Source organism: Fringilla coelebs, assembly GCF_963513975.1.
Source record: "Fringilla coelebs genome assembly, chromosome: 2".
Taxonomy (NCBI): domain Eukaryota; kingdom Metazoa; phylum Chordata; class Aves; order Passeriformes; family Fringillidae; genus Fringilla; species Fringilla coelebs.
In genome coordinates, this window is record NC_140029.1 from 8,365,657 (window position 1) to 8,379,926 (window position 14,270).

The 14,270-nt window shown below is 64.8% G+C and overlaps 1 protein-coding gene across 4 annotated transcripts in view; it reads left to right on the forward strand.

Annotated features, from left to right (window-relative positions):
* The window catches only part of BCOR (BCL6 corepressor), an 81,446-nt gene that overhangs the window by 9,922 nt on the left and 57,254 nt on the right, over positions 1-14,270 (forward strand). For 3 of the 4 annotated variants that reach the window (XM_084226574.1, XM_084226577.1, XM_084226576.1), the window contains exon 1: positions 13,436-13,982. The exons of the other annotated variant lie outside the window; for it this stretch is intronic. The gene's annotated coding sequence lies outside the window, so the exon portion shown is untranslated. Of the gene's footprint in view, positions 1-13,435; positions 13,983-14,270 lie in introns of those variants that run through there. 4 annotated transcript variants of the gene reach the window in all.

A 14,270-nucleotide genomic window follows, 5' to 3' on the forward strand; every position in this document is an offset into this window, starting at 1 on the left:
GGCCTCGCCATGACAACCGGCGGCCCGGGCTGCTCCCACGTCCCGCCGCCTCCCCCGGGAGCCTCTTTCCGTCCTCTTTCCCGGCGCTTGGGGAATGCGGGGCTGGAGAGACGAACCCGGTGCGGTAACAAAAGGGAATGAAAGGAGCTCTGTAGCTCACTTTACACGTCCGAGAGGCATTTTCATGCCCCGTAATGAGAAAGAATCATTGCGAGGAAGTTCAAATCAAAGGGGAGAGCGTCCGGGGCGTTTGCATAATTGCCGGATTTCGGAGCGCGGGCTGCAACCTGGGCACCTCACCGGGGGCTGCCCCTCGCTCGCCCAGGAGCTCCGGAGAGCTCCGGACACAGGGGAGGTTGCAGACCGTGCTCCCGCGGGGACAGAAGAGAGGCCTGCCCCGAGAACGACATACGGAGGTGGCCGGGCCCCGAGCGGGGTGCGGCGCCCGACGGCAGGAAACCCTCGGGGGCTCCGGAGGGTGCGAACCCTCCGGTGCGCGGTCAGGCGGTGCCCGGGTCCCCGGGCTGCTGCCGATGGAGGTGGTGCCGCTGAGGATCGGCTCCCTGCTCCCACCCGGCGACATCTGCGGCGCCGAGCCAGCACGCTGCCTCCCCGGTGGCTGGCGGGTGGCTCCCGGCCCGGCGGTTCGCACCGCCGCCAGCGAGCGGGGATAAAGGGATTAAACGGCACGCTCGTTCCGCCGGGCGGGGGGGGGGCTTGGCCGGCTCCAGCCTCCCGTTCCCCCCGAACGCCTCTCCCGGCCCCGCGGCGCAGCCCCCGGCCGGCCCCGGCAGCGGGGAGGCACCGGGCGCGCCCGCGGTGGCTCATTGTTCCCGTAACCAACCGGGGCCGCCGCCGGCGCCCGCGGTGCTCGGGGCGACGGGGTTCGCCGCTGCTGCTACCGGGAAGGGGATGCCCGGGGACACCCTTTTCAGCCATTTTAAAACAGCAAAGCTGGCGTTCCGCCGCGGGTGCCCCGTTCCCCCCACCTCTCTTGGGAGTCCATTCTACGCCCGGACATCCTGACGGAGATGCGGGGTTCCCCCCGCCCTGAAGGCAGCACTACCCGCATACGCCCCGCACCTGCGGGCCCCGGGCGAAACTCCACCCTGTGGGGATACCGCGCTCTTCCTGAGCTCTGTCCTGGGGATGCGGCCAGTCCTGGCCCCTGCTCCCGCCCCCGTGCAGCCAACTCCCGTTCCAGCCCCAAACCGGGATGCAGCCGGACGCTTCCTCAGCTCTGGCTTGGGCTGCTGCCAGCCCCAGGACGGGCTGCAAACTCCCCACGGGAGTCGCGGCTTCTCCCTGCACGGCCGGGCCGGGGCGGGTTGGCCGGGCGCCAGGGAGGTGAGGTTAGCCTCGGAGCTGGCTGGCGGATGGCATGTTATTGTGAGAAGCGAAAAGCGAGCGGGGAAGGCAAATAGGAGCATGGCACCGTATAGGCTCGCCACGTGACCGAAATGTGTTTATCTCGCCCCGGAGAAGCCGGGCTGCCTGCGGAGGCCGACCCTGCCATCATGGCACAGGCACAACTCCCGTGGCCGCGGACGGTTCTGGGCCCTGCGAGAGACCACTTCTGTTTGCTTTTGCTGTCGCTTCGGCTCTTATCATTTGCCTTGTCATTCATCATCAACCTCTCCCGGGCTCCCTCCCCCTTGCTCCCCCCCACCGCCTCCCCCAGGGTCAGTCGGGAAAAAACTGAGAATCCATCTGAGGAGTGAGACGCGGGAAGAAGGCTTGGATGGTGATGTGGCTGGGTGGAGGGCGTGTGTGTGTGTGTGTGTGTTGTGTAAAAGCAGCTGCATGCAGAACAAAGGTGCTGGAGGGTGGCTTTTGGTGCTGGAGCAAAACCTCGTAAATGGGAGATTTCCGTTCACAAGACTCCGCTTGCACAGTTTCTGTCCTGCCCTTGAACTGACAAGTGTGTATCTGCATTGCAACCAGAAAATAAATCACACCGAGCCTGGCTCGGGGAGGGCGCGCACGACGCCTCAGTCTGTTGCTAAGTGCGAAAAAGTGGAAGATCTCGGCTCCCCAGCGCAGCCCCGCTTCTCCGATACAGTATTTACTTTGGGCGCCCAGCGAAACGCGCTCAGTGTTTATTACGGAGAGTGCCGGGGCAAGCTCGCATTTGCGTGATTAGGAGCAAGCGGAGGAGCGGCCGTGGCGCGGAATATCAAAGCGAGACCGCCTTGGCAGGGCTCCCAGGCAGGGCTTTACTGGCACCCGCGGGATTCCGCGGGGCAGGGCGAGCGCGGCCCGGGCGGCGGCGGCTGCCGCTCCCCGCTCGCCGCCGCCGGGGCACGGGGGGAGCCGGCGGCGCTTCGCGGGAGGCCAGGAGCAAACGTCGCTCCTGCCCCGGGCTCCGCGCTAACGAGGCGCAGCGCCCGGGCCGGGCCGGGCTCTGCCCGCCGGCTCGGCGCTTCCCGGCCCCAGGCGCGGCCAGCCGGCCGGTAATCTCATTAGCGCCGTCGCGTTTGGGGAGTAAAGCGCCTCGCGTCCCCGCCCGGCCTCGGGAGAGCAGACAAAGGTCTGCGAAGCAAGGCCCTGCGGCCGTGCCACGCCGGCCGGCCCTGTTAATGTTCAATCGGGAGCCGAAGAACGGTGCCTCTCCGTGCCGGGGGGGCGCCGACCCCCGCCCGCCGCTGCCGGGCAGCCCGCGACGAGGCCGGTCCAACGTAGCACGCCTGGCCGCCTTGCCCCGCCGGGATATTTTCTCCCTGGAAGTTATGCTAAAATAACATTTGTGTGCACGTTAATGATTTATTTATGTGGCTAATAACGCTCACATTCTCGCTGATATTTGTCTAGGCGAAGGACCAGCTGCGAAATGCCCCGCAGCTGTAGCCAGAGCTAGAACAGAGTGCCTTGGAACCAGAAATCAATGCTCCTGAAATGAACAAGTGGACAACTTATTAGGCTCAGTCACTCCACACGCCGTCCCCTGATAACGAATAGATGAAGTAGACGCCGGAGAAGGGACATGCCGGGGAGGGCTGCACATGCCTGCTCCTTCCCGGAGTGGCTGGGTGACACCGCGGGGCACAGTCAGCCGCACGGACATCCCCGGGCAGGATAGGGGCCGTGACACGGCCCTCGCGGGCTGCCTAGGGTTAGATGGCGATAAGTACAGCGAATGCCCGGGAGAACGGCTTCGGGGGTCACTGATAAAGGTGTCCGGTTTCCCTGCTGCTCCAGAGAGCACAACCGACAGGTTCAGCGAGATCACGTAGTCGTGGCTTCTCTGCTTGGAAACAGTCACGCTAATTTTGCATTTTTACCATCCACAGGGAGGAAAAATACCTGTCGTCCCGCAATGCAAATCCTTATGCAAATAGATCTGCGGGTGCACAGGGAGTTGCTGGCAGCCTGACCTGCCAGCCGAGAGTCGCTGGCCCCGAGTTTAGAGGTGTCGGCCAGCAGCGGCGCGCCCCGAAAGGACATGGGATCTTGAAGACTCCCTGTTAGTCCCTCGGAACTTGCTGCTGCCTCAGAAAAGTCCGAGAAAGAGTCTGCGGTTAATCTCCGAGGCCTTCATACATCCCTGGCGAGCAGCGCCCCAGCGCTAAGTGCAATTAACATAACAGACACTAAAATAGGAGAGCGGCGCTGAATTTAATTTGCAGGCTTAGGGAAAAAAAAAAAGAAAAAAAAAAAACTTAGCACTTAGAGCGGTCTGGTGATGAACGCAAGAAGTGATGGGGAAGGCGGCAGAGTAGCCCTCCTGCCTCGTAGTGGGGCCACGGCCACTTCCCGGGACCCTCTCCGGGAGCCGGGACCACCGTGGTGCGCGCAGGTTTCTAGGCAGGTAAACTCCTCCGACGGAGCTGCCTCCCGCTGCATCGCCCCAGCGCGGCTCGCCCCCTCGGCCAGCGCTCCCGTGGCGACCAGGTCAACCGCAGCGCGACCAGGTCGCCGGCGCGGGCAGACACCTCCCAGAGCCTCCCCGCTGCCCGCCCCGACACCCGCGCACCTAGATCCGGCTCACTTCCCTGCCCCCGCTGCACCTGGGGAGAGGGAGGACATGGATGGGGGGCAGAAGCGACGGGATAACCCCCTCCCCGCTTTTCCTTCCCCCCCTCCCCCCCGCCTCCTGCAAACTGCCGCTGAAGTTCACAAAAGAGCGAGACATAAAGAGATCGAGGTTTCCGAGAAAAGGGAGAGGCGAAAATAGCGAGGTAAAGAAAAAAGAAAAAAAAAAAAATCGTCGCAACGGAGGGACCCACCGACCGGCTGGGAAGCTGGTGGTATCCGGCCGGGGGAGAGGGGGGGAAGGAAGGAGCAAAGAGGGCTTTAAAAAACTGGAAGGCAAAAGCTGTTGGGGAGGAAGTGTAAACCGAGAGGGAGGCTGGGGGAGGGGAGAGAGCGCCATCTTTTCATGTCACAGTCACAGAGACAGCGCTGGGCTCGGCCACAGTGTCTCGGTTTCTTTTTAACAGCGGAAAACGTGCGATTAGCAGGCAGACGGGCGGAGACTAGCAGTCCTGCGCGCACACACAGCCCGCAGCTCTGTCTCCGCGCCGTGTAATCCCAGCGCTCAGCCCTTCTGCACCCCCTCATTAAAAACCCGGAGATTTCCTCCTCCTCCTCCGCTCTCCGAGGAAAACAACGCCTGCCACCGCCTGAACCCTGGCAGCGCCGCCCGCCCCGCACCGTCCGCCCGGAGGCCGCCCAGGGGCCCCGCGCTCCCCGGCGCCCTGCACGGCGAGCTGCGCGGTCCCCGGCACTCGGCCCCTGCTTCCTCCCGGGAGGCTGATTCTCGGCCCCCCATCGCAAAGGGCCTCCCCCGTTGGGACGCACAGCGGGGGCTGGGGGGGTGCGGGGAAAGCTGGCTACAGTCCCCTCTACCCCCCGTTTCCCGTCCCCAGGGGCCGCCGCTCCCCTGCTGCCAAGGCGGCTGCTCGTTTCCCCCCCACGCCCTCCCTTTATCCATCCCGAGGGCGAGGGTGGGGTGCAGCCGAGCCGGAGCTCCCCGCACTGGGGCCGGCGGCGGGGAGCAGCGCCGAGATCGCCCGGGAGCCGGCGATCCCGCGGTGGAGCCGGGCACCGCCGCCCACGGCCCCATGAACAGCGCTTTATTCCGCAGCGCTCAAACCCCTCATTGTGTTTGGCAGAATCACCTGCCTCCTCCGGAGCCGAGCGATTAATTTAATGCGATACAGAGTGCGCTCCCTCCCGGCCCCTCCTCAGCGGGGAGATCTCCGCTGGGCGCTCCGCGCCGCGGAGGAGGGGCACGGCACAGCGCGGCGGGGCACGGCACGGCAAAGCGGGCTGGCATCCTCTGAGCACCGGCTCTCCCGGCGGCGCCCGGGGAAACATTCCCCGCCCGGTAGCGGTGGAGCGTCAGCTCCAATCGGAGTCGCACACAAGCATCCGCCGCGCAGACCTGCTCGGTGCCCGGGGGGGCTGCGAGGCGGGCGGGGGCCGAGCCGTGCCTGGCCAGGGGATTTGATGGGTCGTTGGCTGCGCCTGGGGAAAGGCGGGCGGGCGGGGGGGGCGGTTGGCTGCGCCTAGCGATGGGGGATTTGAGAGGAAAGGGGAGGGGGGCTGAGCTCGGTGGAGGGGGTGCTGACTGCCGCGACTGCTGGGGACGGCGGCTGTTATTATTGTTATTACTGTTATTGTTATTTTTAGGGGGCGGTGGTGGTGGGAGCGAGGGGGGGTGGGGCGGTCCGCGCTCGGCGGGGGGCGACGTGGTAGGGGGGCCGCCGGCTGCGCCCGCGGAGGGGGCATGAGGTGAGGGCGGTGGGAGGGAGAAGCGTCTCCTCTGTTTCTAATAAAGGAAACGACTTTTATTGAACGATAAATGCAGGGGAACGAAAGTCGTGTGGGTGCGCCTGGTGGGGGCGATTGATTTGGCAGGGGAGGGGTGGCGGCTGCCCGTGCCGGCGCGGGCTGTTTGGGGCGGGAGGGGCCGGCTGGCCTCGGCTGCTCCTGCTCGGGAGGGATCACGGGGAGGGGGCGTTGGCCGCCCCGGTGGAAGGGGACGAGGGCTGCCCCTGTTCGTGGTGGGGGGGCTGAAGCGGGGGAGTGCGGGATGCTCGCGGTGGGGGGTCCGGCGGGAAAGGGGACGTGGGCCATGGGGTGGTGCCGCCTGCCCCTCTCGGGCAGGGGGGGCTGAGGGGGAGGTGTCGGCTGCGCCTTGCCAGTTGGGATTTGATAGGGGCGGTAGGAGACACGTCTCCTGTTTCTAATAAAGGAATCGGCTTTTATTGAAGGATAAATGCAGAGAACCAAAGTCGTGTGGGCTGCAGCCGCCGAGCTTCGTTAGCTGCCGATGTGACTGTGAAGATAAAACGCTCCACAATAACTCGAGCGCGAACAGCGCCGAGGATGGGGACGCGCATTCCCCGATGGCCTTGGCCTCCCGGGCCCCTCAGCCCCGGCCCCCTCGGCCCCGGCCCGGCGGCGGAAGGTGCCCGGGGAGCCTCAGACCGTGTTAACGGCTCGGCCTTGGGACTTCGCCAAGTTTCTCTGACTTAGGGGAACTCTGGGGATGAGTAATCGCACCAGGCTAGGGTTTGGGAGGGAGTTTTTTTTCGCTCTCTCGCTCTCTTCTTTTTTCCCCTTGTCATCAGCTGCTGACCCACTCAGTTCGAGAGCACGGCACCGACGGGTTTCTGAGAACGGCGGCAGGAGAAGATCGGGGGTGTGGCGAGCCTGGGGAAGCCCCCACACAGTCTTGGCTCTCCGCCGAGCCACCCCTGCTCTGCTCCGGCCCTGAGCACGTTGGTGCAGCGCGGGGTCGCTGCTATCGCGTTTCCCGTGCAGTGCCCTCGATGTGTCTTTGCCGGGGACAAGGGGACACATACAGCCCCACGCCACACGCACTCCGCTGCCCCGCGTGGAGGCCCGTGTGAAGGTTTTCCAGGGCAGCGAGGACGCGGCAGCGCCGCTCCTTGGCCTCGGAAAGGGGTCGGGAAGCCTTTTCTACTCGACATCTCGATTTATCGCAGGTGGCGACGGCTCAAGGACGGGAAGGGGAAACTCCGGGCCCAGGGGGAGGCCCCCGGGTACTGGGAAGCAGCGCGTAACCCCGGCCGTGGCCGTGGCAGGCGCGCCGGGCCGGGACGGAACAGCGCCCGCATCCTGCCCGCGGGCCTCGGGGCGGGCGCGGCGGGGCCTTGCCCGGTGCCGCAGAGGGCAGGGCCACCGCCGTGTGCACCGGGCACCCTGCCCGCACACGGCCTCCGCCTGTGCCTGCCGGGCAGCGGGGCGCGGGGGCGGCCTGGAGGCTCCGAATCAGAACCGACTCGAGGCCGAGCACGGCCCGCCCACAGCGGATCCTGCAGCTTGGCCGGGGACAGGCCGGGGTGGGGGAGTGTCGCCGTCGGGGGTGCTGCGCAGAAACGAACTGGGCAAGGCAGCCCGGCTCTCGCTTTGCCTCACCCGTGGGGCCGGCGCGGGGCTTTCCCTAGCGCAGGTCTCTGCCCACTCGAGGGCAGCGATGGGCCGGGTCCCCCGCCCGCGACGGGGACGGCAAGCGGGCACGGCCGGGGAGCGGCGGGGAGCCACTAATCTCGGCGCCTGACAGGTTTCGGTCCTCTGATTACCTGCGTGATTTGGCTTCCGAGAGGCGCTCTATGAAGCGGCTGCTGCCCTTGTTTGGGTACCGTGATGGCGGGGGGGGGGGGGGGGGGGCGCGGGGGAACGACAATGTAGAGAGATGAAGTGAGGACGGGGTTTTAAATGGCACTTCTGAACGGAGAATACTTTTATTTTCCCTTGGATTTTTGAAGCTGTTTTCGAAATGAACATTTTCCGAGATAAGAGGTGACCGATCAGAATCGCTGGGGGGAGGTTGTAAGCAGACGTTTTGCCCCAGCTTACTGTTATCTTATCTTTCACACTTGCAGGGCGAAAAAGTGGCTTATCTTTATACCCACCCCCCTCTCGCCTTAATTGCTAAAAACACTGTGAAGTGTTAAGTACAGGACTAAAGAATCTCTCCGCGTGTCTGCCATGCGAGTGAAGGGGCGGGAGGGGGGGGTGTCCGATTTTAAAAATTAGGGGCTTTTCTCTGGAAAGGTACACACATGTACGCACGGAGAGCCCCTCCCTGCCTTCGCTCTGCTGCTGCTTTGATGTTGCAGGCTCTCATTTCATATGTATGCACCCCAACGAGCTACCCGCCGCTGCCGGGCTTCCAGCCGGGGCGCAAATCCCGCTCGGCACGCTGGCGAGCCCGGGGGCCGCGCCGCGGGGCGCGGGCGCGGAGGGCGACGGAGGCCTCCGCTGTCACCTCTGGGGCGGAGTGAATAACCCCAGTGTTTATGAACCCGGGCTCGGAATTGGTATTCAGCGCCGAGCCACCGTCTCCTCGCTTTCTCTCCCCACCCCCTTCGAAACAAAACACAACACAAAAACAAAACCAGAAGGAGGACGGAGGTGATTCATCGACTGTATCCAATTATTAACATACAAGCTGTAGTCTGCACAAACACACCTTCAAACCATGGCGGTTCCCCCGGCCGCCGTATTATGTTTAAACTCGGGAGCATGGTGGCTTCTGTTCCTCCGCCAAGTCACCGCTCGCTACCGCTCCTCCCCAGGCCGCCGAGAGACGGGGACGGGCCGCGGTCCGCGCCTCCCGGGGCTCAGGGACCCCCACCGGGAAAAGGGGTTGTAGCCTCCAGCTCCCGCGCGTCGCCTTCAAAGGCGAAGGCTCAAACTCGTCCGCGTCGCTTTCCGCCGGGCCGGGGTTTTGTCTGGCTCCCGTTCCCGTTCGCCCCCCGAGCCCTGCACGCCGCCCTCCCGCCGAGCCCCACCGCTGCCCCCCGCTGGGATGGGGGGAGGCGAGGAGAGCGACGACCTCGCCGGCGCTATTTTTACTCCTCTCCAGACTTGTGCGGCGCACGCCCCCTCCCCTGCAGGGCCTTGCCTAGCGGCTGCATCTCTCCGCTCTCAGGAGCGGCCGGGGCCGCCCGCCTTTCACCTCCGCCTGCCCCGCCGGCCCCGCCGCCGGCACGGCCCGGCCCCCGCGCCCGGGGCAGAGCCCGCAGCAGCCCGAGGGGACGGGGCGGGGGCGGGGGACACGCACACGGGCGCGCCGCAAGCAGACAAAATGGCCGTGGTATGCAAGTGGGAGAGGTGGAGGGGGCAGCTCGCAGCCAGCCTGCCCTCCTCTTGCAGCTGGGCTGCCGCCCCCCTTCCCCAGACCGGGGCCCGGGCCGCGCATCGAACCCCGGTGGGTTCGGCGCTGCGAGCTCTGAGCTCTGCCCGGGCCCGGCGAGAGCTTCCCCCGGCCGCGGCGCGGCAGGCCGAGCTCCCCGGCTGGGGGCAGGCCGATAGTGCGAGTGCTTGTCTGCCTGTCCCTCCGGGCCGTCCCCTCCGGGCGCCGAGCGGGCACCGGAGGATCGCGGGCATCTCCGCTGATGGTGGAGCGGGGAAGGGGTGCGGAGCGAAGCAAACGCAACCGGAGCGATTTGTCATTCGCCTTTGTAAGAAAGATAGCGGCGCTTAGTCCGTGAACCGAGCGCGTTTCGGGCTCTTCTGGGGAGACGGAAAGAAAATTATGGATATCCTGTCAACGGAGTAGCCTTGAACTACGAAGTAAAATTATAGTACTTCTGCTATGCAAAACCCTTTTGATTGCACGGGGAGTTTGCATGGCGGTGTTACAATATGCTGACGCCGTGTCAGGTCTGAAAGCGCTGCAGACCCTGTATAACGCCAATTGAGGCTTGTCTTGTTTTGTTATTCAGATTTCTACACTTCCATTAAAAACAGCCTTACAATAACCAATGATAAAGGTCTGATTTAAGACACACTCAACCGGGGCAATTCAGAGCTTAGGACAGTGATCTGTTATTTATAGGCTTTTCCTAGCACTCATCACCAGGCTGTCTGAGCACCTCGCTCGCATTAATTCATTTTACCTTCGCAGCGCACATCTCCCCTCTGTCTCATTTCCCGGGCCCGAAGGACTCCCGTGCTCCGGTTGCCGTTTGGCGAGCAGGAGAGCGGGCCGTGGAAGGGCCAGGGCCCGGCCTCGCCACTCCTGCGGTTTAACCCTCAACTTTCTGAGGTGCGCGGGCCAGGGGCGCGGGGAAGCTTCCAATTAGAGGCGGCGCTGGAGGTAAATGAGAGCCGGCATAAAGCCATCCCACTTGGAAGCCTCCTGCGAGAAGCCTATTCTGCCATTAACAATGGATTTGTCTTTACGAGGAGGTTAAGTACTTAGCATTATCGGAGCAGCCGTTTTTGCGAGCGCATCCTCGCCCCGCTTCTCGGCGGCCGCAACAGCAGCGACAGAGCGGAGCCCCCCTCCCTCCCGGGGAGAGAGCAGTGTGCAGCGGCCTGACCCGGGGGTCAGCTCCCTCCGGGGCGTGTGGGAGGGGGGGAGGTCGCCCGGTAATCCGCGAGGCAAGAGCATGCTTTGAATTTTCCGGGGTTAGCTCGGCGGTGCCCGGCGGAGCCGCGCTGGGGAAGGCGGCGGGGCGCGCAGCCGGCCGGGGCAGGCCGCGGGAGGAGCGAACTGAAGCCCCAATGTCTTCGCCGGGAGCCGCCAGCCTCCCGCTGCAAAGCTCGGGGACCCAGGGAACAAAAAAGGCACAGAGGCGAACAAGCGCGGGTCTGTTCCTCCCCGCCACGAAGGAAACTGCGTTCACAAAGAAAGTTTACGGTTAAAAATAAAAGCGGAGCAAGTTTACCCCGAGATAACTTTTAAGTCATTAGCGAAAAACAAAAAAACCAACCACCCCTGCCCCAAGCATCCAGCCCCACGCTGTAGGCACACAGTTGTGATCTGGACTTAGCAGCCAGGGGGAAGGGAAGCGGGCGACTTTTGTGATTGCAAGTGCGGGCCGCTGGCACCGCAGATCCAGACCTGTGGGGAGAGACAAAGCCCAGATCAATGAAGCCGGGAAGCTGCGGCCACCTCGCCAGGAAACGCGCTAGTTCTGCTTTCATATAGAAAGAAGCAATTTTAATGAGGTTTTCCTAGGAAAGGGAAAAAAAATCCAACAGAGGCCTCCCCTCCAGCTGTGTGCCTGTAACTCACGTGTGTTCAATCTAATAACTTTTAATGTCTAGCCCTAAAACATCTTTATAAAAAATAGCTTTACAGCGTAATAGGCCAGGTGTCCTTCTGCTTGTTATTGAAGATTAAAAAAACGTGTGGGAGCCTTTTCAGATGCGTGGCCCGCCGCACCAGGATCAAACCCGGCTGCTACTCGGGGCAGTGCTCCCCGTCGGCCAGCACGGTGGGACCGCTGCCCGTTCCCCATACTCGGCGGCTTCCAGGGCTCCCCTGCGAGGAAGCTGAGCGGTGCGGCTGCCGTTTCGGGTTTCATTCAGATGGTGGATATTTCACTTCTGCTTTGAGACGGGCGAGTTTTTTTTTAAGAGACGCAGTGAAACTCCAAAGCCCGTGATGGCACTTTCACGAAACGCCAACCCTCTGGCCATGACCCGGCTGCGTGTGTGTATGTGTGGGGTGTGTGTGCTTTTCTCTGGACTGTGTCCTTTTCCCGTGCATTGGGCGACCCCCACCTATATTATTTCCCCCAGACGTAGTGTTTCTTCTCTATTAAACGCTTCTGGATTTGGAGGGAGGGAGGGAGCTTTAGTAGGGACAACTTCGGAGAACTCTCATTTTTCCAGCTCCAGAGATAAGCAGCGGCGCAGAGCAGGCAGGCAGCCCCGGCCGTCCTGCTTCGGCGTTGAATTCCCATCGCCCTGCTTGCTGCTCCGGCGCCCTCGGTGAGGGAAGCTTTTGCAGCTCAGAGCGTCTCTTCAACCTTTTCGCGCAGGGTCCTGAACGAAGCGATTAAAAATCCCCCCTGGGGCAAACTGTCCGCGTTAATCGCCTGGCGTTTGGCTGGCAGTCGTTCCCACACGGAGCGGCGGCGAGAAGGGCTCGATGCGGCGCCGGCGGCGCTGAGGTGGCAGAACTCCCGCTTCCCCGGGAAGGCGCCGGGAGGTGCGGGGGAGCAGAGGGGCCGAGAGCCCGCCTGGCCCTGAGGCCGGGGCCGCCCCGGGAGCTTCCACGCCGCGGGCTTTGCGGGACCAAACCTGGGAGTATCAGCAGGGATGGGCGTTATGAACGTGAAATTTACGAGTGGAGCTCGCTGAGCCAAAAGTTGCCTTGCCAAAGTAAATAGATGCAGCCGATAACTACCAACCCGGAGATTAAAGGGCTCCACGATCCGGGCAGAAATCTTAAAGCGGCCCTAGAAATGCCAGCGAGGGAAACGGCGCTTCAGTCGTGACCCCACCCCGGGTTGCCACACTGCTCACACCGGGTAAAAAGCGCGTTAAGGGCTGCCAAAGCCGGATCAGGCGAAAACGCGCTTTAATAAGGTCCCCCTCGGCCCCCCCGCCCCCCGCAATGCAGACGTTGACAAACGAGTGGTTTTTTTTCCCATCCCGATTCAGAGCTCGGAAAAGCGGACCGGGGGGTAGCGCGGAAATCAGCGCGGCCGAGCCGCGGACCACGCGAAGTTGGGGGCGGCGGGTGGGACCCAGAGAGGGGCCGCGGCATCGGGGGGGCGACACACCTCCCTCCGCGAGTGTGAGAGGCTGCGGCCGAAAGGGTCCGCTCGTGGTGTGACCCCTGCGGGGTGTTACGACGGCTGCGAGCTCTCGGCAGGTCCTGGGGGAGCGGGGATGCCCTTTGCGCGACGGGGGAACCCCGGCGCCGGCGGGTGTGACTGTGGGCGCGGGTTGCATCGCCGGGGGGTATTCCAGGCGCCGCTGGGATCACGGGGGAAGCGGGGTGGGGGGGCCGAGGGCGCCCGGCGGAGGGGCCGGGGGCGAGCGGGGTGGCGGGGGGTGGCAGCGCAGCGCGACCCGCCGCGGAGGCTCGCAGCGATGTCTGGCAGCGCCGCCGCCGCCGGGGTTTTGACAGCTTGGCGGAGCGGAGTGAACGGAGCTTTATGGTAATTGCGGTTCTCCACTGGCCTTCTGGGTAGCGAGAGAGGGGAGTATCGGCGGGGCGGGGGGGGGCGGCTTTCCCTTCCTGCCTGCCGGGGAGCGCGGGAGCGCGGAGTCCCCCCCCGGGGCGCCGCAGCTTGGCAGCGACCTGTGCCAGCCGGGGGGAGCGAGCGAGGCGAGGGGCTGGCGGCGCGGCGAGGGGGGGCAAATCAATTAGTCAGGGCAAGGGGGGGAGCGGGCGAGCGGCCGGGCGAGCCCTGCCTAAGCAGGGAAACGCAGCCAGGGGAGGGGGAAACTTGCTGAGGGAAAAAGCGGTGGCGGCGCTGCTGCCGCTGCTGCTGCTGGCGGCGGCTCCCTCGGTGCAGCGCCTGCCCGGGGGGAGGGGAAGGGAGGGGAGGCGACGGCTGGAGGAGGAGGAGGAGGAGGAGGGAGAGAGGGAGGGGGGATGCGAGGGGAGCGCAGCGTGCAGCAGACGGAGCCCGGTCTCCCAGCGGCAAGGTGAGGAAGAGCGGCTTTCCCGGCGGACTAAAGAGGGGAGGGGGGGGGAAGAGGAAGAAAAAGAGAGAGAGAGAGGAGGAGAAGAGGAGGAGGAGGAGAATTAAATCCCCAGCCACACACACACAAAGCCGCGGCGGCCAGGGCACGGGAGACGGCGGCGCGGGCGAGATGTGGGGAACGCCGCGCTCGCCAGCGCAGGAACTTCGCCCGGAGCAAGCCAGCAACATGGCGCTGCCAAACCAGAGCCGGCAGCCGGAATGAGCATCGCGGGCTGCCGCTCCCACTCCCGCTGCTGAGCCCAGTCGAGCCTAGGAGCAAAGCCCTTCCCGCGGGCACCTGCCCCGTCGGCGCAGAGGGCGGCCACGCTCCCGCTCCCCGCGTCCCGCAGCTCCCTGGTCTTTCCGCGCCCCTTCCCCGACCCGCCCGCGCTGGGGCAAGCCGCGACACACGCACCCACGGAGAGGGGGAGTCGGATCGTGAAACTTTTCTCGTCTCTTCTTCCTACCCCCGACGGGGCCGCCCTTCAGGGAGAGCAGCAGGGCCAGGCGACGGTGTGGGGACCCAAGTCTCGGACCGCGCACGCCACAGCCCCGCGGCGCGGCAGGAAGGTCAGTGTTCCGCTCCGCGAACAGCTCCCGTGCGGAAGCGCCGCCGCCGAGTCCCGCGGTGCCGGGGCGGCTGCGGGGCTCCCCTCGGCCGGCCGCGGGGAAGGTAGAGCGGCGCCGTGGCAGAAAGTTACGGCGCGGGGCAGCGGGGCTCGGGCGGGAGCGGCGGGCAGGCGGCGGCGGGGGCAGGAGGGTCTAGCGGAGCGCCTCCGGGGCTGCGGTGTCGGAGGGGAAGTTTGGAGGCAGTTGCTTGTGAAGATGCCTGTTTGGGGCAGCGGAGGCGGGGGGAAG